Genomic DNA, 27811 nt, shown 5'->3' with positions numbered 1-27811 from the left:
TACCACCAGGGGTCACTACTAACAAAAAGCATCCACTCCACTTCTAAATCTAGCCCCTAGAGTTGAGCAGAAGCATAAGATTCCCCACTGCTTCATTCCATTTTCCATTAGATTATAGATGTAAATTGTTTTTGATGGTATGGTCTGTGCAGATTGAAATATTCAGAGCATATTCTGACTTTTAGTTAACACATCTGTAAGCAATTTGGCCATCACTGAATTCAACGTTTATCTCAATCGTAATAGACAAGGATAATGACAAATATAGTTTACAATGTTATTAAGTACATCATTTTATTTAATTGTGCGAATAAAAGGAATCGTCTCCCCGTCGGGGAATTGAACCCCGGTCTCCCGCGTGACAGGCGGGGATACTGACCACTATACTAACGAGGACATATTGGCTTCAGTTCAACAGTGCTCACCTCCATGAGGTTAGGGCATGCCCTCAATGAATTCACAGTATTGTAATAGGCAGCTTTGCTTCTTTTGGTTAGGAGAAGCAATCTTTTTTCATAAATGATTACAAATCAGAAATTCCTAGCCAAAAATAATCTGCTTTAATAAGAAATGATTGATTAAAATAAATACCTATTTATCGATCTGTCTATCTATCTTTCTATCTATCTATGTATATGTATATATATATATATATATATATATATATATATATATACAATCAGCTCACTTTACCATTTGCAGCTTATAACCATTTACCACCAGGGGTCACTACTAACAAAAAGCATCCACTCCACTTCTAAATCTAGCCCCTAGAGTTGAGCAGAAGCATAAGATTCCCCACTGCTTCATTCCATTTCCATTAGATTATAGATGTAAATTGTTTTTGATGGTATGGTCTGTGCAGATTGAAATATTCAGAGCATATTCTGACTTTTAGTTAACACATCTGTAAGCAATTTGGCCATCACTGAATTCAACGTTTATCTCAATCGTAATAGACAAGGATAATGACAAATATAGTTTACAATGTTATTAAGTACATCTTTTTATTTAATAGTGTGAATAAAAGGAATCGTCTCCCCGTCGGGGAATTGAACCCCGGTCTCCCGCGTGACAGGCGGGGATACTGACCACTATACTAACGAGGACATATTGGCTTCAGTTCAACAGTGCTCACCTCCATGAGGTTAGGGCATGCCCTCAATCAATTCACAGTATTGTAATAGGCAGCTTTGCTTCTTTTGGTTAGGAGAAGCAATCTTTTTTCATAAATGATTACAAATCAGAAATTCCTAGCCAAAAATAATCTGCTTTAATAAGAAATGATTGATTAAAATAAATACCTATCTATCGATCTGTCTATCTATCTTTCTATCTATCTATGTATATGTATATATATATATATATATATATATACAATCAGCTCACTTTACCATTTGCAGCTTATAACCACTTACCACCAGGGGTCACTACTAACAAAAAGCATCCACTCCACTTCTAAATCTATCCCCTAGAGTTGAGCAGAAGCATAAGATTCCCCACTGCTTCATTCCATTTTCCATTAGATTATAGATGTAAATTGTTTTTGATGGTATGGTCTGTGCAGATTGAAATATTCAGAGCATATTCTGACTTTTAGTTAACACATCTGTAAGCAATTTGGCCATCACTGAATTCAACGTTTATCTCAATCGTAATAGACAAGGATAATGACAAATATAGTTTACAATGTTATTAAGTACATCATTTTATTTAATTGTGCGAATAAAAGGAATCGTCTCCCCGTCGGGGAATTGAACCCCGGTCTCCCGCGTGACAGGCGGGGATACTGACCACTATACTAACGAGGACATATTGGCTTCAGTTCAACAGTGCTCACCTCCATGAGGTTAGGGCATGCCCTCAATGAATTCACAGTATTGTAATAGGCAGCTTTGCTTCTTTTGGTTAGGAGAAGCAATCTTTTTTCATAAATGATTACAAATCAGAAATTCCTAGCCAAAAATAATCTGCTTTAATAAGAAATGATTGATTAAAATAAATACCTATTTATCGATCTGTCTATCTATCTTTCTATCTATCTATGTATATGTATATATATATATATATATATATATATATATATATATACAATCAGCTCACTTTACCATTTGCAGCTTATAACCATTTACCACCAGGGGTCACTACTAACAAAAAGCATCCACTCCACTTCTAAATCTAGCCCCTAGAGTTGAGCAGAAGCATAAGATTCCCCACTGCTTCATTCCATTTCCATTAGATTATAGATGTAAATTGTTTTTGATGGTATGGTCTGTGCAGATTGAAATATTCAGAGCATATTCTGACTTTTAGTTAACACATCTGTAAGCAATTTGGCCATCACTGAATTCAACGTTTATCTCAATCGTAATAGACAAGGATAATGACAAATATAGTTTACAATGTTATTAAGTACATCTTTTTATTTAATAGTGTGAATAAAAGGAATCGTCTCCCCGTCGGGGAATTGAACCCCGGTCTCCCGCGTGACAGGCGGGGATACTGACCACTATACTAACGAGGACATATTGGCTTCAGTTCAACAGTGCTCACCTCCATGAGGTTAGGGCATGCCCTCAATCAATTCACAGTATTGTAATAGGCAGCTTTGCTTCTTTTGGTTAGGCGAAGCAATCTTTTTTCATAAATGATTACAAATCAGAAATTCCTAGCCAAAAATAATCTGCTTTAATAAGAAATGATTGATTAAAATAAATACCTATCTATCGATCTGTCTATCTATCTTTCTATCTATCTATGTATATGTATATATATATATATATATATATATATATATATATACAATCAGCTCACTTTACCATTTGCAGCTTATAACCATTTACCACCAGGGGTCACTACTAACAAAAAGCATCCACTCCACTTCTAAATCCAGCCCCTAGAGTTGAGCAGAAGCATAAGATTCCCCACTGCTTCATTCCATTTTCCATTAGATTACAGATGTAAATTGTTTTTGATGGTATGGTCTGTGCAGATTGAAATATTCAGAGCATATTCTGACTTTTAGTTAACACATCTGTAAGCAATTTGGCCATCACTGAATTCAACGTTTATCTCAATCGTAATAGACAAGGATAATGACAAATATAGTTTACAATGTTATTAAGTACATCATTTTATTTAATTGAGTGAATAAAAGGAATCGTCTCCCCGTCGGGGAATTGAACCCCGGTCTCCCGCGTGACAGGCGGGGATACTGACCACTATACTAACGAGGACATATTGGCTTCAGTTCAACAGTGCTCACCTCCATGAGGTTAGGGCATGCCCTCAATCAATTCACAGTATTGTAATAGGCAGCTTTGCTTCCTTTGGTTAGGAGAAGCAATCTTTTTTCATAAATGATTACAAATCAGAAATTCCTAGCCAAAAATAATCTGCTTTAATAAGAAATGATTGATTAAAATAAATACCTATCTATCGATCTGTCTATCTATCTTTCTATCTATCTATGTATATGTATATATATATATATATATATATATATACAATCAGCTCACTTTACCATTTGCAGCTTATAACCACTTACCACCAGGGGTCACTACTAACAAAAAGCATCCACTCCACTTCTAAATCTAGCCCCTAGAGTTGAGCAGAAGCATAAGATTCCCCACTGCTTCATTCCATTTTCCATTAGATTATAGATGTAAATTGTTTTTGATGGTATGGTCTGTGCAGATTGAAATATTCAGAGCATATTCTGACTTTTAGTTAACACATCTGTAAGCAATTTGGCCATCACTGAATTCAACGTTTATCTCAATCGTAATAGACAAGGATAATGACAAATATAGTTTACAATGTTATTAAGTACAGCATTTTATTTAATTGTGTGAATAAAAGGAATCGTCTCCCCGTCGGGGAATTGAACCCCGGTCTCCCGCGTGACAGGCGGGGATACTGACCACTATACTAACGAGGACATATTGGCTTCAGTTCAACAGTGCTCACCTCCATGAGGTTAGGGCATGCCCTCAATCAATTCACAGTATTGTAATAGGCAGCTTTGCTTCTTTTGGTTAGGAGAAGCAATCTTTTTTCATAAATGATTACAAATCAGAAATTCCTAGCCAAAAATAATCTGCTTTAATAAGAAATGATTGATTAAAATAAATACCTATTTATCGATCTGTCTATCTATCTTTCTATCTATCTATGTATATGTATATATATATATATATATATATATATATATATATACAATCAGCTCACTTTAACATTTGCAGCTTATAACCATTTACCACCAGGGGTCACTACTAACAAAAAGCATCCACTCCACTTCTAAATCCAGCCCCTAGAGTTGAGCAGAAGCATAAGATTCCCCACTGCTTCATTCCATTTTCCATTAGATTACAGATGTAAATTGTTTTTGATGGTATGGTCTGTGCAGATTGAAATATTCAGAGCATATTCTGACTTTTAGTTAACACATCTGTAAGCAATTTGGCCATCACTGAATTCAACGTTTATCTCAATCGTAATAGAGAAGGATAATGACAAATATAGTTTACAATGTTATTAAGTACATCATTTTATTTAATTGTGTGAATAAAAGGAATCGTCTCCCCGTCGGGGAATTGAACCCCGGTCTCCCGCGTGACAGGCGGGGATACTGACCACTATACTAACGAGGACATATTGGCTTCAGTTCAACAGTGCTCACCTCCATGAGGTTAGGGCATGCCCTCAATCAATTCACAGTATTGTAATAGGCAGCTTTGCTTCCTTTGGTTAGGAGAAGCAATCTTTTTTCATAAATGATTACAAATCAGAAATTCCTAGCCAAAAATAATCTGCTTTAATAAGAAATGATTGATTAAAATAAATACCTATCTATCGATCTGTCTATCTATCTTTCTATCTATCTATGTATATATATATATATATATATATATATATACAATCAGCTCACTTTACCATTTGCAGCTTATAACCATTTACCACCAGGGGTCACTACTAACAAAAAGCATCCACTCCACTTCTAAATCTAGCCCCTAGAGTTGAGCAGAAGCATAAGATTCCCCACTGCTTCATTCCATTTCCATTAGATTATAGATGTAAATTGTTTTTGATGGTATGGTCTGTGCAGATTGAAATATTCAGAGCATATTCTGACTTTTAGTTAACACATCTGTAAGCAATTTGGCCATCACTGAATTCAACGTTTATCTCAATCGTAATAGACAAGGATAATGACAAATATAGTTTACAATGTTATTAAGTACATCATTTTATTTAATTGTGTGAATAAAAGGAATCGTCTCCCCGTCGGGGAATTGAACCCCGGTCTCCCGCATGAGAGGCGGGGATACTGACCACTATACTAACGAGGACATATTGGCTTCAGTTCAACAGTGCTCACCTCCATGAGGTTAGGGCATGCCCTCAATCAATTCACAGTATTGTAATAGGCAGCTTTGCTTCTTTTGGTTAGGAGAAGCAATCTTTTTTCATAAATGATTACAAATCAGAAATTCCTAGCCAAAAATAATCTGCTTTAATAAGAAATGATTGATTAAAATAAATACCTATCTATCGATCTGTCTATCTATCTTTCTATCTATCTATGTATATATATATATATATATATATATATACAATCAGCTCACTTTACCATTTGCAGCTTATAACCATTTACCACCAGGGGTCACTACTAACAAAAAGCATCCACTCCACTTCTAAATCTAGCCCCTAGAGTTGAGCAGAAGCATAAGATTCCCCACTGCTTCATTCCATTTTCCATTAGATTATAGATGTAAATTGTTTTTGATGGTATGGTCTGTGCAGATTGAAATATTCAGAGCATATTCTGACTTTTAGTTAACACATCTGTAAGCAATTTGGCCATCACTGAATTCAACGTTTATCTCAATCGTAATAGACAAGGATAATGACAAATATAGTTTACAATGTTATTAAGTACATCATTTTATTTAATTGTGCGAATAAAAGGAATCGTCTCCCCGTCGGGGAATTGAACCCCGGTCTCCCGCGTGACAGGCGGGGATACTGACCACTATACTAACGAGGACATATTGGCTTCAGTTCAACAGTGCTCACCTCCATGAGGTTAGGGCATGCCCTCAATGAATTCACAGTATTGTAATAGGCAGCTTTGCTTCTTTTGGTTAGGAGAAGCAATCTTTTTTCATAAATGATTACAAATCAGAAATTCCTAGCCAAAAATAATCTGCTTTAATAAGAAATGATTGATTAAAATAAATACCTATTTATCGATCTGTCTATCTATCTTTCTATCTATCTATGTATATGTATATATATATATATATATATATATATATATATATATACAATCAGCTCACTTTACCATTTGCAGCTTATAACCATTTACCACCAGGGGTCACTACTAACAAAAAGCATCCACTCCACTTCTAAATCTAGCCCCTAGAGTTGAGCAGAAGCATAAGATTCCCCACTGCTTCATTCCATTTCCATTAGATTATAGATGTAAATTGTTTTTGATGGTATGGTCTGTGCAGATTGAAATATTCAGAGCATATTCTGACTTTTAGTTAACACATCTGTAAGCAATTTGGCCATCACTGAATTCAACGTTTATCTCAATCGTAATAGACAAGGATAATGACAAATATAGTTTACAATGTTATTAAGTACATCTTTTTATTTAATAGTGTGAATAAAAGGAATCGTCTCCCCGTCGGGGAATTGAACCCCGGTCTCCCGCGTGACAGGCGGGGATACTGACCACTATACTAACGAGGACATATTGGCTTCAGTTCAACAGTGCTCACCTCCATGAGGTTAGGGCATGCCCTCAATCAATTCACAGTATTGTAATAGGCAGCTTTGCTTCTTTTGGTTAGGAGAAGCAATCTTTTTTCATAAATGATTACAAATCAGAAATTCCTAGCCAAAAATAATCTGCTTTAATAAGAAATGATTGATTAAAATAAATACCTATCTATCGATCTGTCTATCTATCTTTCTATCTATCTATGTATATGTATATATATATATATATATATATATACAATCAGCTCACTTTACCATTTGCAGCTTATAACCACTTACCACCAGGGGTCACTACTAACAAAAAGCATCCACTCCACTTCTAAATCTATCCCCTAGAGTTGAGCAGAAGCATAAGATTCCCCACTGCTTCATTCCATTTTCCATTAGATTATAGATGTAAATTGTTTTTGATGGTATGGTCTGTGCAGATTGAAATATTCAGAGCATATTCTGACTTTTAGTTAACACATCTGTAAGCAATTTGGCCATCACTGAATTCAACGTTTATCTCAATCGTAATAGACAAGGATAATGACAAATATAGTTTACAATGTTATTAAGTACATCATTTTATTTAATTGTGCGAATAAAAGGAATCGTCTCCCCGTCGGGGAATTGAACCCCGGTCTCCCGCGTGACAGGCGGGGATACTGACCACTATACTAACGAGGACATATTGGCTTCAGTTCAACAGTGCTCACCTCCATGAGGTTAGGGCATGCCCTCAATGAATTCACAGTATTGTAATAGGCAGCTTTGCTTCTTTTGGTTAGGAGAAGCAATCTTTTTTCATAAATGATTACAAATCAGAAATTCCTAGCCAAAAATAATCTGCTTTAATAAGAAATGATTGATTAAAATAAATACCTATTTATCGATCTGTCTATCTATCTTTCTATCTATCTATGTATATGTATATATATATATATATATATATATATATATATATATACAATCAGCTCACTTTACCATTTGCAGCTTATAACCATTTACCACCAGGGGTCACTACTAACAAAAAGCATCCACTCCACTTCTAAATCTAGCCCCTAGAGTTGAGCAGAAGCATAAGATTCCCCACTGCTTCATTCCATTTCCATTAGATTATAGATGTAAATTGTTTTTGATGGTATGGTCTGTGCAGATTGAAATATTCAGAGCATATTCTGACTTTTAGTTAACACATCTGTAAGCAATTTGGCCATCACTGAATTCAACGTTTATCTCAATCGTAATAGACAAGGATAATGACAAATATAGTTTACAATGTTATTAAGTACATCTTTTTATTTAATAGTGTGAATAAAAGGAATCGTCTCCCCGTCGGGGAATTGAACCCCGGTCTCCCGCGTGACAGGCGGGGATACTGACCACTATACTAACGAGGACATATTGGCTTCAGTTCAACAGTGCTCACCTCCATGAGGTTAGGGCATGCCCTCAATCAATTCACAGTATTGTAATAGGCAGCTTTGCTTCTTTTGGTTAGGCGAAGCAATCTTTTTTCATAAATGATTACAAATCAGAAATTCCTAGCCAAAAATAATCTGCTTTAATAAGAAATGATTGATTAAAATAAATACCTATCTATCGATCTGTCTATCTATCTTTCTATCTATCTATGTATATGTATATATATATATATATATATATATATATATATATACAATCAGCTCACTTTACCATTTGCAGCTTATAACCATTTACCACCAGGGGTCACTACTAACAAAAAGCATCCACTCCACTTCTAAATCCAGCCCCTAGAGTTGAGCAGAAGCATAAGATTCCCCACTGCTTCATTCCATTTTCCATTAGATTACAGATGTAAATTGTTTTTGATGGTATGGTCTGTGCAGATTGAAATATTCAGAGCATATTCTGACTTTTAGTTAACACATCTGTAAGCAATTTGGCCATCACTGAATTCAACGTTTATCTCAATCGTAATAGACAAGGATAATGACAAATATAGTTTACAATGTTATTAAGTACATCATTTTATTTAATTGAGTGAATAAAAGGAATCGTCTCCCCGTCGGGGAATTGAACCCCGGTCTCCCGCGTGACAGGCGGGGATACTGACCACTATACTAACGAGGACATATTGGCTTCAGTTCAACAGTGCTCACCTCCATGAGGTTAGGGCATGCCCTCAATCAATTCACAGTATTGTAATAGGCAGCTTTGCTTCCTTTGGTTAGGAGAAGCAATCTTTTTTCATAAATGATTACAAATCAGAAATTCCTAGCCAAAAATAATCTGCTTTAATAAGAAATGATTGATTAAAATAAATACCTATCTATCGATCTGTCTATCTATCTTTCTATCTATCTATGTATATGTATATATATATATATATATATATATATACAATCAGCTCACTTTACCATTTGCAGCTTATAACCACTTACCACCAGGGGTCACTACTAACAAAAAGCATCCACTCCACTTCTAAATCTAGCCCCTAGAGTTGAGCAGAAGCATAAGATTCCCCACTGCTTCATTCCATTTTCCATTAGATTATAGATGTAAATTGTTTTTGATGGTATGGTCTGTGCAGATTGAAATATTCAGAGCATATTCTGACTTTTAGTTAACACATCTGTAAGCAATTTGGCCATCACTGAATTCAACGTTTATCTCAATCGTAATAGACAAGGATAATGACAAATATAGTTTACAATGTTATTAAGTACATCATTTTATTTAATTGTGTGAATAAAAGGAATCGTCTCCCCGTCGGGGAATTGAACCCCGGTCTCCCGCGTGACAGGTGGGGATACTGACCACTATACTAACGAGGACATATTGGCTTCAGTTCAACAGTGCTCACCTTCATGAGGTTAGGGCATGCCCTCAATCAATTCACAGTATTGTAATAGGCAGCTTTGCTTCTTTTGGTTAGGAGAAGTAATCTTTTTTCATAAATGATTACAAATCAGAAATTCCTAGCCAAAAATAATCTGCTTTAATAAGAAATGATTGATTAAAATAAATACCTATTTATCGATCTGTCTATCTATCTTTCTATCTATCTATGTATATGTATATATATATATATATATATATATATATATATATACAATCAGCTCACTTTACCATTTGCAGCTTATAACCATTTACCACCAGGGGTCACTATTAACAAAAAGCATCCACTCCACTTCTAAATCTAGCCCCTAGAGTTGAGCAGAAGCATAAGATTCCCCACTGCTTCATTCCATTTTCCATTAGATTATAGATGTAAATTGTTTTTGATGGTATGGTCTGTGCAGATTGAAATATTCAGAGCATATTCTGACTTTTAGTTAACACATCTGTAAGCAATTTGGCCATCACTGAATTCAACGTTTATCTCAATCGTAATAGACAAGGATAATGACAAATATAGTTTACAATGTTATTAAGTACAGCATTTTATTTAATTGTGTGAATAAAAGGAATCGTCTCCCCGTCGGGGAATTGAACCCCGGTCTCCCGCGTGACAGGCGGGGATACTGACCACTATACTAACGAGGACATATTGGCTTCAGTTCAACAGTGCTCACCTCCATGAGGTTAGGGCATGCCCTCAATCAATTCACAGTATTGTAATAGGCAGCTTTGCTTCTTTTGGTTAGGAGAAGCAATCTTTTTTCATAAATGATTACAAATCAGAAATTCCTAGCCAAAAATAATCTGCTTTAATAAGAAATGATTGATTAAAATAAATACCTATTTATTGATCTGTCTATCTATCTTTCTATCTATCTATGTATATGTATATATATATATATATATATATATATATATATATATACAATCAGCTCACTTTAACATTTGCAGCTTATAACCATTTACCACCAGGGGTCACTACTAACAAAAAGCATCCACTCCACTTCTAAATCCAGCCCCTAGAGTTGAGCAGAAGCATAAGATTCCCCACTGCTTCATTCCATTTTCCATTAGATTACAGATGTAAATTGTTTTTGATGGTATGGTCTGTGCAGATTGAAATATTCAGAGCATATTCTGACTTTTAGTTAACACATCTGTAAGCAATTTGGCCATCACTGAATTCAACGTTTATCTCAATCGTAATAGAGAAGGATAATGACAAATATAGTTTACAATGTTATTAAGTACATCATTTTATTTAATTGTGTGAATAAAAGGAATCGTCTCCCCGTCGGGGAATTGAACCCCGGTCTCCCGCGTGACAGGCGGGGATACTGACCACTATACTAACGAGGACATATTGGCTTCAGTTCAACAGTGCTCACCTCCATGAGGTTAGGGCATGCCCTCAATCAATTCACAGTATTGTAATAGGCAGCTTTGCTTCCTTTGGTTAGGAGAAGCAATCTTTTTTCATAAATGATTACAAATCAGAAATTCCTAGCCAAAAATAATCTGCTTTAATAAGAAATGATTGATTAAAATAAATACCTATCTATCGATCTGTCTATCTATCTTTCTATCTATCTATGTATATATATATATATATATATATATATATACAATCAGCTCACTTTACCATTTGCAGCTTATAACCATTTACCACCAGGGGTCACTACTAACAAAAAGCATCCACTCCACTTCTAAATCTAGCCCCTAGAGTTGAGCAGAAGCATAAGATTCCCCACTGCTTCATTCCATTTCCATTAGATTATAGATGTAAATTGTTTTTGATGGTATGGTCTGTGCAGATTGAAATATTCAGAGCATATTCTGACTTTTAGTTAACACATCTGTAAGCAATTTGGCCATCACTGAATTCAACGTTTATCTCAATCGTAATAGACAAGGATAATGACAAATATAGTTTACAATGTTATTAAGTACATCATTTTATTTAATTGTGTGAATAAAAGGAATCGTCTCCCCGTCGGGGAATTGAACCCCGGTCTCCCGCGTGACAGGCGGGGATACTGACCACTATACTAACGAGGACATATTGGCTTCAGTTCAACAGTGCTCACCTCCATGAGGTTAGGGCATGCCCTCAATCAATTCACAGTATTGTAATAGGCAGCTTTGCTTCTTTTGGTTAGGAGAAGCAATCTTTTTTCATAAATGATTACAAATCAGAAATTCCTAGCCAAAAATAATCTGCTTTAATAAGAAATGATTGATTAAAATAAATACCTATCTATCGATCTGTCTATCTATCTTTCTATCTATCTATGTATATGTATATATATATATATATATATATATACAATCAGCTCACTTTACCATTTGCAGCTTATAACCACTTACCACCAGGGGTCACTACTAACAAAAAGCATCCACTCCACTTCTAAATCTATCCCCTAGAGTTGAGCAGAAGCATAAGATTCCCCACTGCTTCATTCCATTTTCCATTAGATTATAGATGTAAATTGTTTTTGATGGTATGGTCTGTGCAGATTGAAATATTCAGAGCATATTCTGACTTTTAGTTAACACATCTGTAAGCAATTTGGCCATCACTGAATTCAACGTTTATCTCAATCGTAATAGACAAGGATAATGACAAATATAGTTTACAATGTTATTAAGTACATCATTTTATTTAATTGTGCGAATAAAAGGAATCGTCTCCCCGTCGGGGAATTGAACCCCGGTCTCCCGCGTGACAGGCGGGGATACTGACCACTATACTAACGAGGACATATTGGCTTCAGTTCAACAGTGCTCACCTCCATGAGGTTAGGGCATGCCCTCAATGAATTCACAGTATTGTAATAGGCAGCTTTGCTTCTTTTGGTTAGGAGAAGCAATCTTTTTTCATAAATGATTACAAATCAGAAATTCCTAGCCAAAAATAATCTGCTTTAATAAGAAATGATTGATTAAAATAAATACCTATTTATCGATCTGTCTATCTATCTTTCTATCTATCTATGTATATGTATATATATATATATATATATATATATATATATATATACAATCAGCTCACTTTACCATTTGCAGCTTATAACCATTTACCACCAGGGGTCACTACTAACAAAAAGCATCCACTCCACTTCTAAATCTAGCCCCTAGAGTTGAGCAGAAGCATAAGATTCCCCACTGCTTCATTCCATTTCCATTAGATTATAGATGTAAATTGTTTTTGATGGTATGGTCTGTGCAGATTGAAATATTCAGAGCATATTCTGACTTTTAGTTAACACATCTGTAAGCAATTTGGCCATCACTGAATTCAACGTTTATCTCAATCGTAATAGACAAGGATAATGACAAATATAGTTTACAATGTTATTAAGTACATCTTTTTATTTAATAGTGTGAATAAAAGGAATCGTCTCCCCGTCGGGGAATTGAACCCCGGTCTCCCGCGTGACAGGCGGGGATACTGACCACTATACTAACGAGGACATATTGGCTTCAGTTCAACAGTGCTCACCTCCATGAGGTTAGGGCATGCCCTCAATCAATTCACAGTATTGTAATAGGCAGCTTTGCTTCTTTTGGTTAGGCGAAGCAATCTTTTTTCATAAATGATTACAAATCAGAAATTCCTAGCCAAAAATAATCTGCTTTAATAAGAAATGATTGATTAAAATAAATACCTATCTATCGATCTGTCTATCTATCTTTCTATCTATCTATGTATATGTATATATATATATATATATATATATATATATATATACAATCAGCTCACTTTACCATTTGCAGCTTATAACCATTTACCACCAGGGGTCACTACTAACAAAAAGCATCCACTCCACTTCTAAATCCAGCCCCTAGAGTTGAGCAGAAGCATAAGATTCCCCACTGCTTCATTCCATTTTCCATTAGATTACAGATGTAAATTGTTTTTGATGGTATGGTCTGTGCAGATTGAAATATTCAGAGCATATTCTGACTTTTAGTTAACACATCTGTAAGCAATTTGGCCATCACTGAATTCAACGTTTATCTCAATCGTAATAGACAAGGATAATGACAAATATAGTTTACAATGTTATTAAGTACATCATTTTATTTAATTGAGTGAATAAAAGGAATCGTCTCCCCGTCGGGGAATTGAACCCCGGTCTCCCGCGTGACAGGCGGGGATACTGACCACTATACTAACGAGGACATATTGGCTTCAGTTCAACAGTGCTCACCTCCATGAGGTTAGGGCATGCCCTCAATCAATTCACAGTATTGTAATAGGCAGCTTTGCTTCCTTTGGTTAGGAGAAGCAATCTTTTTTCATAAATGATTACAAATCAGAAATTCCTAGCCAAAAATAATCTGCTTTAATAAGAAATGATTGATTAAAATAAATACCTATCTATCGATCTGTCTATCTATCTTTCTATCTATCTATGTATATGTATATATATATATATATATATATATATATACAATCAGCTCACTTTACCATTTGCAGCTTATAACCACTTACCACCAGGGGTCACTACTAACAAAAAGCATCCACTCCACTTCTAAATCTAGCCCCTAGAGTTGAGCAGAAGCATAAGATTCCCCACTGCTTCATTCCATTTTCCATTAGATTATAGATGTAAATTGTTTTTGATGGTATGGTCTGTGCAGATTGAAATATTCAGAGCATATTCTGACTTTTAGTTAACACATCTGTAAGCAATTTGGCCATCACTGAATTCAACGTTTATCTCAATCGTAATAGACAAGGATAATGACAAATATAGTTTACAATGTTATTAAGTACATCATTTTATTTAATTGTGTGAATAAAAGGAATCGTCTCCCCGTCGGGGAATTGAACCCCGGTCTCCCGCGTGACAGGCGGGGATACTGACCACTATACTAACGAGGACATATTGGCTTCAGTTCAACAGTGCTCACCTTCATGAGGTTAGGGCATGCCCTCAATCAATTCACAGTATTGTAATAGGCAGCTTTGCTTCTTTTGGTTAGGAGAAGTAATCTTTTTTCATAAATGATTACAAATCAGAAATTCCTAGCCAAAAATAATCTGCTTTAATAAGAAATGATTGATTAAAATAAATACCTATTTATCGATCTGTCTATCTATCTTTCTATCTATCTATGTATATGTATATATATATATATATATATATATATATATATATATATATATATATACAATCAGCTCACTTTAACATTTGCAGCTTATAACCATTTACCACCAGGGGTCACTACTAACAAAAAGCATCCACTCCACTTCTAAATCCAGCCCCTAGAGTTGAGCAGAAGCATAAGATTCCCCACTGCTTCATTCCATTTTCCATTAGATTACAGATGTAAATTGTTTTTGATGGTATGGTCTGTGCAGATTGAAATATTCAGAGCATATTCTGACTTTTAGTTAACACATCTGTAAGCAATTTGGCCATCACTGAATTCAACGTTTATCTCAATCGTAATAGACAAGGATAATGACAAATATAGTTTACAATGTTATTAAGTACATCATTTTATTTAATTGTGTGAATAAAAGGAATCGTCTCCCCGTCGGGGAATTGAACCCCGGTCTCCCGCGTGACAGGCGGGGATACTGACCACTATACTAACGAGGACATATTGGCTTCAGTTCAACAGTGCTCACCTCCATGAGGTTAGGGCATGCCCTCAATCAATTCACAGTATTGTAATAGGCAGCTTTGCTTCCTTTGGTTAGGAGAAGCAATCTTTTTTCATAAATGATTACAAATCAGAAATTCCTAGCCAAAAATAATCTGCTTTAATAAGAAATGATTGATTAAAATAAATACCTATCTATCGATCTGTCTATCTATCTTTCTATCTATCTATGTATATGTATATATATATATATATATATATATATATATATATACAATCAGCTCACTTTACCATTTGCAGCTTATAACCATTTACCACCAGGGGTCACTATTAACAAAAAGCATCCACTCCACTTCTAAATCTAGCCCCTAGAGTTGAGCAGAAGCATAAGATTCCCCACTGCTTCATTCCATTTTCCATTAGATTATAGATGTAAATTGTTTTTGATGGTATGGTCTGTGCAGATTGAAATATTCAGAGCATATTCTGACTTTTAGTTAACACATCTGTAAGCAATTTGGCCATCACTGAATTCAACGTTTATCTCAATCGTAATAGACAAGGATAATGACAAATATAGTTTACAATGTTATTAAGTACAGCATTTTATTTAATTGTGTGAATAAAAGGAATCGTCTCCCCGTCGGGGAATTGAACCCCGGTCTCCCGCGTGACAGGCGGGGATACTGACCACTATACTAACGAGGACATATTGGCTTCAGTTCAACAGTGCTCACCTCCATGAGGTTAGGGCATGCCCTCAATCAATTCACAGTATTGTAATAGGCAGCTTTGCTTCTTTTGGTTAGGAGAAGCAATCTTTTTTCATAAATGATTACAAATCAGAAATTCCTAGCCAAAAATAATCTGCTTTAATAAGAAATGATTGATTAAAATAAATACCTATTTATCGATCTGTCTATCTATCTTTCTATCTATCTATGTATATGTATATATATATATATATATATATATATATATATATATACAATCAGCTCACTTTAACATTTGCAGCTTATAACCATTTACCACCAGGGGTCACTACTAACAAAAAGCATCCACTCCACTTCTAAATCCAGCCCCTAGAGTTGAGCAGAAGCATAATATTCCCCACTGCTTCATTCCATTTTCCATTAGATTACAGATGTAAATTGTTTTTGATGGTATGGTCTGTGCAGATTGAAATATTCAGAGCATATTCTGACTTTTAGTTAACACATCTGTAAGCAATTTGGCCATCACTGAATTCAACGTTTATCTCAATCGTAATAGAGAAGGATAATGACAAATATAGTTTACAATGTTATTAAGTACATCATTTTATTTAATTGTGTGAATAAAAGGAATCGTCTCCCCGTCGGGGAATTGAACCCCGGTCTCCCGCGTGACAGGCGGGGATACTGACCACTATACTAACGAGGACATATTGGCTTCAGTTCAACAGTGCTCACCTCCATGAGGTTAGGGCATGCCCTCAATCAATTCACAGTATTGTAATAGGCAGCTTTGCTTCCTTTGGTTAGGAGAAGCAATCTTTTTTCATAAATGATTACAAATCAGAAATTCCTAGCCAAAAATAATCTGCTTTAATAAGAAATGATTGATTAAAATAAATACCTATCTATCGATCTGTCTATCTATCTTTCTATCTATCTATGTATATATATATATATATATATATATATATACAATCAGCTCACTTTACCATTTGCAGCTTATAACCATTTACCACCAGGGGTCACTACTAACAAAAAGCATCCACTCCACTTCTAAATCTAGCCCCTAGAGTTGAGCAGAAGCATAAGATTCCCCACTGCTTCATTCCATTTCCATTAGATTATAGATGTAAATTGTTTTTGATGGTATGGTCTGTGCAGATTGAAATATTCAGAGCATATTCTGACTTTTAGTTAACACATCTGTAAGCAATTTGGCCATCACTGAATTCAACGTTTATCTCAATCGTAATAGACAAGGATAATGACAAATATAGTTTACAATGTTATTAAGTACATCATTTTATTTAATTGTGTGAATAAAAGGAATCGTCTCCCCGTCGGGGAATTGAACCCCGGTCTCCCGCGTGACAGGCGGGGATACTGACCACTATACTAACGAGGACATATTGGCTTCAGTTCAACAGTGCTCACCTCCATGAGGTTAGGGCATGCCCTCAATCAATTCACAGTATTGTAATAGGCAGCTTTGCTTCTTTTGGTTAGGAGAAGCAATCTTTTTTCATAAATGATTACAAATCAGAAATTCCTAGCCAAAAATAATCTGCTTTAATAAGAAATGATTGATTAAAATAAATACCTATCTATCGATCTGTCTATCTATCTTTCTATCTATCTATGTATATGTATATATATATATATATATATACAATCAGCTCACTTTACCATTTGCAGCTTATAACCATTTACCACCAGGGGTCACTACTAACAAAAAGCATCCACTCCACTTCTAAATCTAGCCCCTAGAGTTGAGCAGAAGCATAAGATTCCCCACTGCTTCATTCCATTTCCATTAGATTATAGATGTAAATTGTTTTTGATGGTATGGTCTGTGCAGATTGAAATATTCAGAGCATATTCTGACTTTTAGTTAACACATCTGTAAGCAATTTGGCCATCACTGAATTCAACGTTTATCTCAATCGTAATAGACAAGGATAATGACAAATATAGTTTACAATGTTATTAAGTACATCATTTTATTTAATTGTGTGAATAAAAGGAATCGTCTCCCCGTCGGGGAATTGAACCCCGGTCTCCCGTGTGACAGGCGGGGATACTGACCACTATACTAACGAGGACATATTGGCTTCAGTTCAACAGTGCTCACCTCCATGAGGTTAGGGCATGCCCTCAATCAATTCACAGTATTGTAATAGGCAGCTTTGCTTCTTTTGGTTAGGAGAAGCAATCTTTTTTCATAAATGATTACAAATCAGAAATTCCTAGCCAAAAATAATCTGCTTTAATAAGAAATGATTGATTAAAATAAATACCTATCTATCGATCTGTCTATCTATCTTTCTATCTATCTATGTATATGTATATATATATATATATATATATATACAATCAGCTCACTTTACCATTTGCAGCTTATAACCACTTACCACCAGGGGTCACTACTAACAAAAAGCATCCACTCCACTTCTAAATCTAGCCCCTAGAGTTGAGCAGAAGCATAAGATTCCCCACTGCTTCATTCCATTTTCCATTAGATTATAGATGTAAATTGTTTTTGATGGTATGGTCTGTGCAGATTGAAATATTCAGAGCATATTCTGACTTTTAGTTAACACATCTGTAAGCAATTTGGCCATCACTGAATTCAACGTTTATCTCAATCGTAATAGACAAGGATAATGACAAATATAGTTTACAATGTTATTAAGTACATCATTTTATTTAATTGTGCGAATAAAAGGAATCGTCTCCCCGTCGGGGAATTGAACCCCGGTCTCCCGCGTGACAGGCGGGGATACTGACCACTATACTAACGAGGACATATTGGCTTCAGTTCAACAGTGCTCACCTCCATGAGGTTAGGGCATGCCCTCAATGAATTCACAGTATTGTAATAGGCAGCTTTGCTTCTTTTGGTTAGGAGAAGCAATCTTTTTTCATAAATGATTACAAATCAGAAATTCCTAGCCAAAAATAATCTGCTTTAATAAGAAATGATTGATTAAAATAAATACCTATTTATCGATCTGTCTATCTATCTTTCTATCTATCTATGTATATGTATATATATATATATATATATATATATATATATATATATATATATACAATCAGCTCACTTTAACATTTGCAGCTTATAACCATTTACCACCAGGGGTCACTACTAACAAAAAGCATCCACTCCACTTCTAAATCCAGCCCCTAGAGTTGAGCAGAAGCATAAGATTCCCCACTGCTTCATTCCATTTTCCATTAGATTACAGATGTAAATTGTTTTTGATGGTATGGTCTGTGCAGATTGAAATATTCAGAGCATATTCTGACTTTTAGTTAACACATCTGTAAGCAATTTGGCCATCACTGAATTCAACGTTTATCTCAATCGTAATAGAGAAGGATAATGACAAATATAGTTTACAATGTTATTAAGTACATCATTTTATTTAATTGTGTGAATAAAAGGAATCGTCTCCCCGTCGGGGAATTGAACCCCGGTCTCCCGCGTGACAGGCGGGGATACTGACCACTATACTAACGAGGACATATTGGCTTCAGTTCAACAGTGCTCACCTCCATGAGGTTAGGGCATGCCCTCAATCAATTCACAGTATTGTAATAGGCAGCTTTGCTTCCTTTGGTTAGGAGAAGCAATCTTTTTTCATAAATGATTACAAATCAGAAATTCCTAGCCAAAAATAATCTGCTTTAATAAGAAATGATTGATTAAAATAAATACCTATCTATCGATCTGTCTATCTATCTTTCTATCTATCTATGTATATATATATATATATATATATATATACAATCAGCTCACTTTACCATTTGCAGCTTATAACCATTTACCACCAGGGGTCACTACTAACAAAAAGCATCCACTCCACTTCTAAATCTAGCCCCTAGAGTTGAGCAGAAGCATAAGATTCCCCACTGCTTCATTCCATTTCCATTAGATTATAGATGTAAATTGTTTTTGATGGTATGGTCTGTGCAGATTGAAATATTCAGAGCATATTCTGACTTTTAGTTAACACATCTGTAAGCAATTTGGCCATCACTGAATTCAACGTTTATCTCAATCGTAATAGACAAGGATAATGACAAATATAGTTTACAATGTTATTAAGTACATCATTTTATTTAATTGTGTGAATAAAAGGAATCGTCTCCCCGTCGGGGAATTGAACCCCGGTCTCCCGCGTGACAGGCGGGGATACTGACCACTATACTAACGAGGACATATTGGCTTCAGTTCAACAATGCTCACCTCCATGAGGTTAGGGCATGCCCTCAATCAATTCACAGTATTGTAATAGGCAGCTTTGCTTCTTTTGGTTAGGAGAAGCAATCTTTTTTCATAAATGATTACAAATCAGAAATTCCTAGCCAAAAATAATCTGCTTTAATAAGAAATGATTGATTAAAATAAATACCTATCTATCGATCTGTCTATCTATCTTTCTATCTATCTATGTATATGTATATATATATATATATATATATATACAATCAGCTCACTTTACCATTTGCAGCTTATAACCACTTACCACCAGGGGTCACTACTAACAAAAAGCATCCACTCCACTTCTAAATCTAGCCCCTAGAGTTGAGCAGAAGCATAAGATTCCCCACTGCTTCATTCCATTTTCCATTAGATTATAGATGTAAATTGTTTTTGATGGTATGGTCTGTGCAGATTGAAATATTCAGAGCATATTCTGACTTTTAGTTAACACATCTGTAAGCAATTTGGCCATCACTGAATTCAACGTTTATCTCAATCGTAATAGACAAGGATAATGACAAATATAGTTTACAATGTTATTAAGTACATCATTTTATTTAATTGTGCGAATAAAAGGAATCGTCTCCCCGTCGGGGAATTGAACCCCGGTCTCCCGCGTGACAGGCGGGGATACTGACCACTATACTAACGAGGACATATTGGCTTCAGTTCAACAGTGCTCACCTCCATGAGGTTAGGGCATGCCCTCAATGAATTCACAGTATTGTAATAGGCAGCTTTGCTTCTTTTGGTTAGGAAAAGCAATCTTTTTTCATAAATGATTACAAATCAGAAATTCCTAGCCAAAAATAATCTGCTTTAATAAGAAATGATTGATTAAAATAAATACCTATTTATCGATCTGTCTATCTATCTTTCTATCTATCTATGTATATGTATATATATATTCACTGAAAAAACCATAGGTTTCACACATGTTATAGTTAGCGGAAATTTTTACTGATAAAAAACCAATGAAATTCCCCCGTTATAGTTAGTGCAGGCAACTATAACTCACGCGACCGCAATCCTCTGCTGATGCTAATACTGTATTTAGACACTTATTTGCCCATGTCTTCTTCCATACATTTTTAGCTATACATATATTACAAATATTTTTTTTTCATAAAGACACATATGTCATCAGCAGAAGATTGCGGTCGCGTGAGTTATAGTTGCCTGCACTAACTATAACGGGGGAATTTCATTGGTTTTTTATCAGTAAAAATTTCCGCTAACTATAACATGTGTGAAACCTATGGTTTTTTCAGTGAATTTGCAAGGTTTTTTAAATGCTAATTCCTAACTATAACGTGTGTGAAACCTATGGTTTTTTCAGTGAATTTGTACGGTTTTTTAAATGCTAAGTTACTTTACGCCATTCGTGGCGTGCACGCCCACTTAACACAGTTCGTTCCGTGCGCGCACGGTGCGCTTCGCGCACCGTGCGCGCACAGTGAGCACGCGGTGCGCTTCGCGCACCGCGCGCCCACTTTACGCAGTTAGTGCCGTACACGCAAGGTGGGCACGCAGTGCGCGTAGCGCACCGTGCGCACATGGAGGACATATTATGCGCTTCCTTGTGATAGGTAATCTGTTAAATTTAATTTGTAAGTGATGACAATAATACGCCATGCACAGAGAGTGTTTTTTTTTTTTTATTAAAATTTTTAGCGTAAGCGCACCGTACGCGTACGGTAAGCGTAATCGGCGAAATTTTCAAAAAATAAAAATTTACCGTTTTTGGCCTTAGGGGATCTTTGAGGACTCAACTAACATGGCTATGTGCATGGGCGCTGTCTAAACAGCCCCTTTATATGTTTTTTGCCTTTGTTTACAGCCCCCCCTCAGAGTGCGAGAGAGAAAATGGCGGCCGCCGCTTCCTGGTTTCGACCGATTCGAATGTTTACTTAGATGTAACAGCCAATCAGAATCGCGCTCGCGCACGCCACCGTACGCGTACGGTAAGCTTACGGTAAGCGTACCGTAAGCTGGCTCAGATATATATATTGATTTAAAGGCTATTTTCTCAGAATCTACTGAACAGATTTACACCAAACCTACAAAAGGCACTTCCTTGACCTAGGGACTACCTCTCTGCCAAATTTCTAGTAATTCTGTTCAGCCGTTCGGGCTGTAGCCCTGTCTAAAGGTCCTATGGAAAAATGCATGGGAAAAACGCGTTTTGGGACCCCCCTTTTATCTCAGCCCCCGCTTGACGAATCCCCCCGAGACTTTCAGGGTAGGAGCGGAGCGTAGCGCCCCACCTATTTTGAGAAATTCGCGAGGATTCGTCAACCGGCGCCAAAGTTATTCAAAATAGAATGTTGCGGATTTCCTATGGAAAAGGGGTCCTAACTATAACTACCTACTGGCGACCGCCAGTAGGTAATATATATATATATATATATATATATATATATATATATACAATCAGCTCACTTTAACATTTGCAGCTTATAACCATTTACCACCAGGGGTCACTACTAACAAAAAGCATCCACTCCACTTCTAAATCCAGCCCCTAGAGTTGAGCAGAAGCATAAGATTCCCCACTGCTTCATTCCATTTTCCATTAGATTACAGATGTAAATTGTTTTTGATGGTATGGTCTGTGCAGATTGAAATATTCAGAGCATATTCTGACTTTTAGTTAACACATCTGTAAGCAATTTGGCCATCACTGAATTCAACGTTTATCTCAATCGTAATAGACAAGGATAATGACAAATATAGTTTACAATGTTATTAAGTACATCATTTTATTTAATTGTGCGAATAAAAGGAATCGTCTCCCCGTCGGGGAATTGAACCCCGGTCTCCCGCGTGACAGGCGGGGATACTGACCACTATACTAACGAGGACATATTGGCTTCAGTTCAACAGTGCTCACCTCCATGAGGTTAGGGCATGCCCTCAATCAATTCACAGTATTGTAATAGGCAGCTTTGCTTCTTTTGGTTAGGCGAAGCAATCTTTTTTCATAAATGATTACAAATCAGAAATTCCTAGCCAAAAATAATCTGCTTTAATAAGAAATGATTGATTAAAATAAATACCTATCTATCGATCTGTCTATCTATCTTTCTATCTATCTATGTATATGTATATATATATATATATATATATATATATATATATATACAATCAGCTCACTTTACCATTTGCAGCTTATAACCATTTACCACCAGGGGTCACTACTAACAAAAAGCATCCACTCCACTTCTAAATCCAGCCCCTAGAGTTGAGCAGAAGCATAAGATTCCCCACTGCTTCATTCCATTTTCCATTAGATTACAGATGTAAATTGTTTTTGATGGTATGGTCTGTGCAGATTGAAATATTCAGAGCATATTCTGACTTTTAGTTAACACATCTGTAAGCAATTTGGCCATCACTGAATTCAACGTTTATCTCAATCGTAATAGACAAGGATAATGACAAATATAGTTTACAATGTTATTAAGTACATCATTTTATTTAATTGTGTGAATAAAAGGAATCGTCTCCCCGTCGGGGAATTGAACCCCGGTCTCCCGCGTGACAGGCGGGGATACTGACCACTATACTAACGAGGACATATTGGCTTCAGTTCAACAGTGCTCACCTCCATGAGGTTAGGGCATGCCCTCAATCAATTCACAGTATTGTAATAGGCAGCTTTGCTTCCTTTGGTTAGGAGAAGCAATCTTTTTTCATAAATGATTACAAATCAGAAATTCCTAGCCAAAAATAATCTGCTTTAATAAGAAATGATTGATTAAAATAAATACCTATCTATCGATCTGTCTATCTATCTTTCTATCTATCTATGTATATGTATATATATATATATATATATATATATATACAATCAGCTCACTTTACCATTTGCAGCTTATAACCATTTATCCCCAGGGGTCACTATTAACAAAAAGCATCCACTCCACTTCTAAATCTAGCCCCTAGAGTTGAGCAGAAGCATAAGATTCCCCACTGCTTCATTCCATTTTCCATTAGATTATAGATGTAAATTGTTTTTGATGGTATGGCCTGTGCAGATTGAAATATTCAGAGCATATTCTGACTTTTAGTTAACACATCTGTAAGCAATTTGGCCATCACTGAATTCAACGTTTATCTCAATCGTAATAGACAAGGATAATGACAAATATAGTTTACAATGTTATTAAGTACAGCATTTTATTTAATTGTGTGAATAAAAGGAATCGTCTCCCCGTCGGGGAATTGAACCCCGGTCTCCCGCGTGACAGGCAGGGATACTGACCACTATACTAACGAGGACATATTGGCTTCAGTTCAACAGTGCTCACCTCCATGAGGTTAGGGCATGCCCTCAATCAATTCACAGTATTGTAATAGGCAGCTTTGCTTCTTTTGGTTAGGAGAAGCAATCTTTTTTCATAAATGATTACAAATCAGAAATTCCTAGCCAAAAATAATCTGCTTTAATAAGAAATGATTGATTAAAATAAATACCTATTTATCGATCTGTCTATCTATCTTTCTATCTATCTATGTATATGTATATATATATATATATATATATATATACAATCAGCTCACTTTACCATTTGCAGATTATAACCATTTACCACCAGGGGTCACTATTAACAAAAAGCATCCACTCCACTTCTAAATCTAGCCCCTAGAGTTGAGCAGAAGCATAAGATTCCCCACTGCTTCATTCCATTTTCCATTAGATTATAGATGTAAATTGTTTTTGATGGTATGGTCTGTGCAGATTGAAATATTCAGAGCATATTCTGACTTTTAGTTAACACATCTGTAAGCAATTTGGCCATCACTGAATTCAACGTTTATCTCAATCGTAATAGACAAGGATAATGACAAATATAGTTTACAATGTTATTAAGTACAGCATTTTATTTAATTGTGTGAATAAAAGGAATCGTCTCCCCGTCGGGGAATTGAACCCCGGTCTCCCGCGTGACAGGCAGGGATACTGACCACTATACTAACGAGGACATATTGGCTTCAGTTCAACAGTGCTCACCTCCATGAGGTTAGGGCATGCCCTCAATCAATTCACAGTATTGTAATAGGCAGCTTTGCTTCTTTTGGTTAGGAGAAGCAATCTTTTTTCATAAATGATTACAAATCAGAAATTCCTAGCCAAAAATAATCTGCTTTAATAAGAAATGATTGATTAAAATAAATACCTATTTATCGATCTGTCTATCTATCTTTCTATCTATCTATGTATATGTATATATATATATATATATATATACAATCAGCTCACTTTACCATTTGCAGCTTATAACCATTTACCACCAGGGGTCACTATTAACAAAAAGCATCCACTCCACTTCTAAATCTAGCCCCTAGAGTTGAGCAGAAGCATAAGATTCCCCACTGCTTCATTCCATTTTCCATTAGATTATAGATGTAAATTGTTTTTGATGGTATGGTCTGTGCAGATTGAAATATTCAGAGCATATTCTGACTTTTAGTTAACACATCTGTAAGCAATTTGGCCATCACTGAATTCAACGTTTATCTCAATCGTAATAGACAAGGATAATGACAAATATAGTTTACAATGTTATTAAGTACATCATTTTATTTAATTGTGTGAATAAAAGGAATCGTCTCCCCGTCGGGGAATTGAACCCCGGTCTCCCGCGTGACAGGCGGGGATACTGACCACTATACTAACGAGGACATATTGGCTTCAGTTCAACAGTGCTCACCTCCATGAGGTTAGGGCATGCCCTCAATCAATTCACAGTATTGTAATAGGCAGCTTTGCTTCTTTTGGTTAGGAGAAGCAATCTTTTTTCATAAATGATTACAAATCAGAAATTCCTAGCCAAAAATAATCTGCTTTAATAAGAAATGATTGATTAAAATAAATACCTATTTATCGATCTGTCTATCTATCTTTCTATCTATCTATGTATATGTATATATATATATATATATATATACAATCAGCTCACTTTACCATTTGCAGCTTATAACCATTTACCACCAGGGGTCACTATTAACAAAAAGCATCCACTCCACTTCTAAATCTAGCCCCTAGAGTTGAGCAGAAGCATAAGATTCCCCACTGCTTCATTCCATTTTCCATTAGATTATAGATGTAAATTGTTTTTGATGGTATGGTCTGTGCAGATTGAAATATTCAGAGCATATTCTGACTTTTAGTTAACACATCTGTAAGCAATTTGGCCATCACTGAATTCAACGTTTATCTCAATCGTAATAGACAAGGATAATGACAAATATAGTTTACAATGTTATTAAGTACATCATTTTATTTAATTGTGTGAATAAAAGGAATCGTCTCCCCGTCGGGGAATTGAACCCCGGTCTCCCGCGTGACAGGCGGGGATACTGACCACTATACTAACGAGGACATATTGGCTTCAGTTCAACAGTGCTCACCTTCATGAGGTTAGGGCATGCCCTCAATCAATTCACAGTATTGTAATAGGCAGCTTTGCTTCTTTTGGTTAGGAGAAGTAATCTTTTTTCATAAATGATTACAAATCAGAAATTCCTAGCCAAAAATAATCTGCTTTAATAAGAAATGATTGATTAAAATAAATACCTATTTATCGATCTGTCTATCTATCTTTCTATCTATCTATGTATATGTATATATATATATATATATATATACAATCAGCTCACTTTACCATTTGCAGCTTATAACCATTTACCACCAGGGGTCACTATTAACAAAAAGCATCCACTCCACTTCTAAATCTAGCCCCTAGAGTTGAGCAGAAGCATAAGATTCCCCACTGCTTCATTCCATTTTCCATTAGATTATAGATGTAAATTGTTTTTGATGGTATGGTCTGTGCAGATTGAAATATTCAGAGCATATTCTGACTTTTAGTTAACACATCTGTAAGCAATTTGGCCATCACTGAATTCAACGTTTATCTCAATCGTAATAGACAAGGATAATGACAAATATAGTTTACAATGTTATTAAGTACATCATTTTATTTAATTGTGTGAATAAAAGGAATCGTCTCCCCGTCGGGGAATTGAACCCCGGTCTCCCGCGTGACAGGCGGGGATACTGACCACTATACTAACGAGGACATATTGGCTTCAGTTCAACAGTGCTCACCTCCATGAGGTTAGGGCATGCCCTCAATCAATTCACAGTATTGTAATAGGCAGCTTTGCTTCTTTTGGTTAGGAGAAGCAATCTTTTTTCATAAATGATTACAAATCAGAAATTCCTAGCCAAAAATAATCTGCTTTAATAAGAAATGATTGATTAAAATAAATACCTATTTATCGATCTGTCTATCTATCTTTCTATCTATCTATGTATATGTATATATATATATATATATATATATACAATCAGCTCACTTTACCATTTGCAGCTTATAACCATTTACCACCAGGGGTCACTACTAACAAAAAGCATCCACTCCACTTCTAAATCCAGCCCCTAGAGTTGAGCAGAAGCATAAGATTCCCCACTGCTTCATTCCATTTTCCATTAGATTACAGATGTAAATTGTTTTTGATGGTATGGTCTGTGCAG

The 27811-nt window shown here is 35.6% G+C and overlaps 32 non-coding genes across 32 annotated transcripts; all 32 read right to left on the bottom strand.

Annotated features, from left to right (window-relative positions):
• Positions 1 to 324: 324 nt before the first annotated feature.
• On the bottom strand, positions 325 to 396 carry TRNAD-GUC (transfer RNA aspartic acid (anticodon GUC)). Its single transcript has one exon. It is a non-coding gene; the product is annotated as a tRNA-Asp (tRNA).
• Positions 397 to 1037: 641 nt separating this feature from the next.
• On the bottom strand, positions 1038 to 1109 carry TRNAD-GUC (transfer RNA aspartic acid (anticodon GUC)). The gene has a single exon. It is a non-coding gene; the product is annotated as a tRNA-Asp (tRNA).
• A 630-nt stretch (positions 1110 to 1739) lies between these two features.
• On the bottom strand, positions 1740 to 1811 carry TRNAD-GUC (transfer RNA aspartic acid (anticodon GUC)). The gene has a single exon. It is a non-coding gene; the product is annotated as a tRNA-Asp (tRNA).
• Positions 1812 to 2452: 641 nt separating this feature from the next.
• Positions 2453 to 2524, bottom strand: TRNAD-GUC (transfer RNA aspartic acid (anticodon GUC)). Its single transcript has one exon. It is a non-coding gene; the product is annotated as a tRNA-Asp (tRNA).
• Positions 2525 to 3164: 640 nt separating this feature from the next.
• TRNAD-GUC (transfer RNA aspartic acid (anticodon GUC)) lies at positions 3165 to 3236 on the bottom strand. The gene has a single exon. It is a non-coding gene; the product is annotated as a tRNA-Asp (tRNA).
• Positions 3237 to 3868: 632 nt separating this feature from the next.
• Positions 3869 to 3940, bottom strand: TRNAD-GUC (transfer RNA aspartic acid (anticodon GUC)). Its single transcript has one exon. It is a non-coding gene; the product is annotated as a tRNA-Asp (tRNA).
• A 640-nt stretch (positions 3941 to 4580) lies between these two features.
• On the bottom strand, positions 4581 to 4652 carry TRNAD-GUC (transfer RNA aspartic acid (anticodon GUC)). The gene has a single exon. It is a non-coding gene; the product is annotated as a tRNA-Asp (tRNA).
• Positions 4653 to 5977: 1325 nt separating this feature from the next.
• TRNAD-GUC (transfer RNA aspartic acid (anticodon GUC)) lies at positions 5978 to 6049 on the bottom strand. Its single transcript has one exon. It is a non-coding gene; the product is annotated as a tRNA-Asp (tRNA).
• A 641-nt stretch (positions 6050 to 6690) lies between these two features.
• On the bottom strand, positions 6691 to 6762 carry TRNAD-GUC (transfer RNA aspartic acid (anticodon GUC)). Its single transcript has one exon. It is a non-coding gene; the product is annotated as a tRNA-Asp (tRNA).
• Positions 6763 to 7392: 630 nt separating this feature from the next.
• TRNAD-GUC (transfer RNA aspartic acid (anticodon GUC)) lies at positions 7393 to 7464 on the bottom strand. Its single transcript has one exon. It is a non-coding gene; the product is annotated as a tRNA-Asp (tRNA).
• A 641-nt stretch (positions 7465 to 8105) lies between these two features.
• On the bottom strand, positions 8106 to 8177 carry TRNAD-GUC (transfer RNA aspartic acid (anticodon GUC)). The gene has a single exon. It is a non-coding gene; the product is annotated as a tRNA-Asp (tRNA).
• A 640-nt stretch (positions 8178 to 8817) lies between these two features.
• Positions 8818 to 8889, bottom strand: TRNAD-GUC (transfer RNA aspartic acid (anticodon GUC)). The gene has a single exon. It is a non-coding gene; the product is annotated as a tRNA-Asp (tRNA).
• A 1344-nt stretch (positions 8890 to 10233) lies between these two features.
• On the bottom strand, positions 10234 to 10305 carry TRNAD-GUC (transfer RNA aspartic acid (anticodon GUC)). Its single transcript has one exon. It is a non-coding gene; the product is annotated as a tRNA-Asp (tRNA).
• Positions 10306 to 10947: 642 nt separating this feature from the next.
• On the bottom strand, positions 10948 to 11019 carry TRNAD-GUC (transfer RNA aspartic acid (anticodon GUC)). Its single transcript has one exon. It is a non-coding gene; the product is annotated as a tRNA-Asp (tRNA).
• A 627-nt stretch (positions 11020 to 11646) lies between these two features.
• TRNAD-GUC (transfer RNA aspartic acid (anticodon GUC)) lies at positions 11647 to 11718 on the bottom strand. The gene has a single exon. It is a non-coding gene; the product is annotated as a tRNA-Asp (tRNA).
• A 630-nt stretch (positions 11719 to 12348) lies between these two features.
• On the bottom strand, positions 12349 to 12420 carry TRNAD-GUC (transfer RNA aspartic acid (anticodon GUC)). The gene has a single exon. It is a non-coding gene; the product is annotated as a tRNA-Asp (tRNA).
• Positions 12421 to 13061: 641 nt separating this feature from the next.
• On the bottom strand, positions 13062 to 13133 carry TRNAD-GUC (transfer RNA aspartic acid (anticodon GUC)). The gene has a single exon. It is a non-coding gene; the product is annotated as a tRNA-Asp (tRNA).
• Positions 13134 to 13773: 640 nt separating this feature from the next.
• On the bottom strand, positions 13774 to 13845 carry TRNAD-GUC (transfer RNA aspartic acid (anticodon GUC)). The gene has a single exon. It is a non-coding gene; the product is annotated as a tRNA-Asp (tRNA).
• A 634-nt stretch (positions 13846 to 14479) lies between these two features.
• Positions 14480 to 14551, bottom strand: TRNAD-GUC (transfer RNA aspartic acid (anticodon GUC)). The gene has a single exon. It is a non-coding gene; the product is annotated as a tRNA-Asp (tRNA).
• Positions 14552 to 15203: 652 nt separating this feature from the next.
• TRNAD-GUC (transfer RNA aspartic acid (anticodon GUC)) lies at positions 15204 to 15275 on the bottom strand. The gene has a single exon. It is a non-coding gene; the product is annotated as a tRNA-Asp (tRNA).
• A 640-nt stretch (positions 15276 to 15915) lies between these two features.
• On the bottom strand, positions 15916 to 15987 carry TRNAD-GUC (transfer RNA aspartic acid (anticodon GUC)). Its single transcript has one exon. It is a non-coding gene; the product is annotated as a tRNA-Asp (tRNA).
• A 642-nt stretch (positions 15988 to 16629) lies between these two features.
• TRNAD-GUC (transfer RNA aspartic acid (anticodon GUC)) lies at positions 16630 to 16701 on the bottom strand. Its single transcript has one exon. It is a non-coding gene; the product is annotated as a tRNA-Asp (tRNA).
• Positions 16702 to 17328: 627 nt separating this feature from the next.
• On the bottom strand, positions 17329 to 17400 carry TRNAD-GUC (transfer RNA aspartic acid (anticodon GUC)). The gene has a single exon. It is a non-coding gene; the product is annotated as a tRNA-Asp (tRNA).
• Positions 17401 to 18727: 1327 nt separating this feature from the next.
• TRNAD-GUC (transfer RNA aspartic acid (anticodon GUC)) lies at positions 18728 to 18799 on the bottom strand. Its single transcript has one exon. It is a non-coding gene; the product is annotated as a tRNA-Asp (tRNA).
• Positions 18800 to 19449: 650 nt separating this feature from the next.
• TRNAD-GUC (transfer RNA aspartic acid (anticodon GUC)) lies at positions 19450 to 19521 on the bottom strand. Its single transcript has one exon. It is a non-coding gene; the product is annotated as a tRNA-Asp (tRNA).
• A 625-nt stretch (positions 19522 to 20146) lies between these two features.
• Positions 20147 to 20218, bottom strand: TRNAD-GUC (transfer RNA aspartic acid (anticodon GUC)). The gene has a single exon. It is a non-coding gene; the product is annotated as a tRNA-Asp (tRNA).
• Positions 20219 to 20848: 630 nt separating this feature from the next.
• On the bottom strand, positions 20849 to 20920 carry TRNAD-GUC (transfer RNA aspartic acid (anticodon GUC)). Its single transcript has one exon. It is a non-coding gene; the product is annotated as a tRNA-Asp (tRNA).
• Positions 20921 to 23057: 2137 nt separating this feature from the next.
• On the bottom strand, positions 23058 to 23129 carry TRNAD-GUC (transfer RNA aspartic acid (anticodon GUC)). The gene has a single exon. It is a non-coding gene; the product is annotated as a tRNA-Asp (tRNA).
• A 642-nt stretch (positions 23130 to 23771) lies between these two features.
• TRNAD-GUC (transfer RNA aspartic acid (anticodon GUC)) lies at positions 23772 to 23843 on the bottom strand. Its single transcript has one exon. It is a non-coding gene; the product is annotated as a tRNA-Asp (tRNA).
• A 2038-nt stretch (positions 23844 to 25881) lies between these two features.
• TRNAD-GUC (transfer RNA aspartic acid (anticodon GUC)) lies at positions 25882 to 25953 on the bottom strand. The gene has a single exon. It is a non-coding gene; the product is annotated as a tRNA-Asp (tRNA).
• Positions 25954 to 26581: 628 nt separating this feature from the next.
• TRNAD-GUC (transfer RNA aspartic acid (anticodon GUC)) lies at positions 26582 to 26653 on the bottom strand. The gene has a single exon. It is a non-coding gene; the product is annotated as a tRNA-Asp (tRNA).
• A 628-nt stretch (positions 26654 to 27281) lies between these two features.
• On the bottom strand, positions 27282 to 27353 carry TRNAD-GUC (transfer RNA aspartic acid (anticodon GUC)). Its single transcript has one exon. It is a non-coding gene; the product is annotated as a tRNA-Asp (tRNA).
• Positions 27354 to 27811: the final 458 nt, after the last annotated feature.

Source organism: Triturus cristatus, chromosome 4_1 (assembly GCF_964204655.1).
Source record: "Triturus cristatus chromosome 4_1, aTriCri1.1, whole genome shotgun sequence".
Lineage (NCBI taxonomy): Eukaryota > Metazoa > Chordata > Amphibia > Caudata > Salamandridae > Triturus > Triturus cristatus.
Note: the sequence above shows the minus strand (reverse complement) of the source record. Positions and strands in the feature narration are given on the sequence as shown.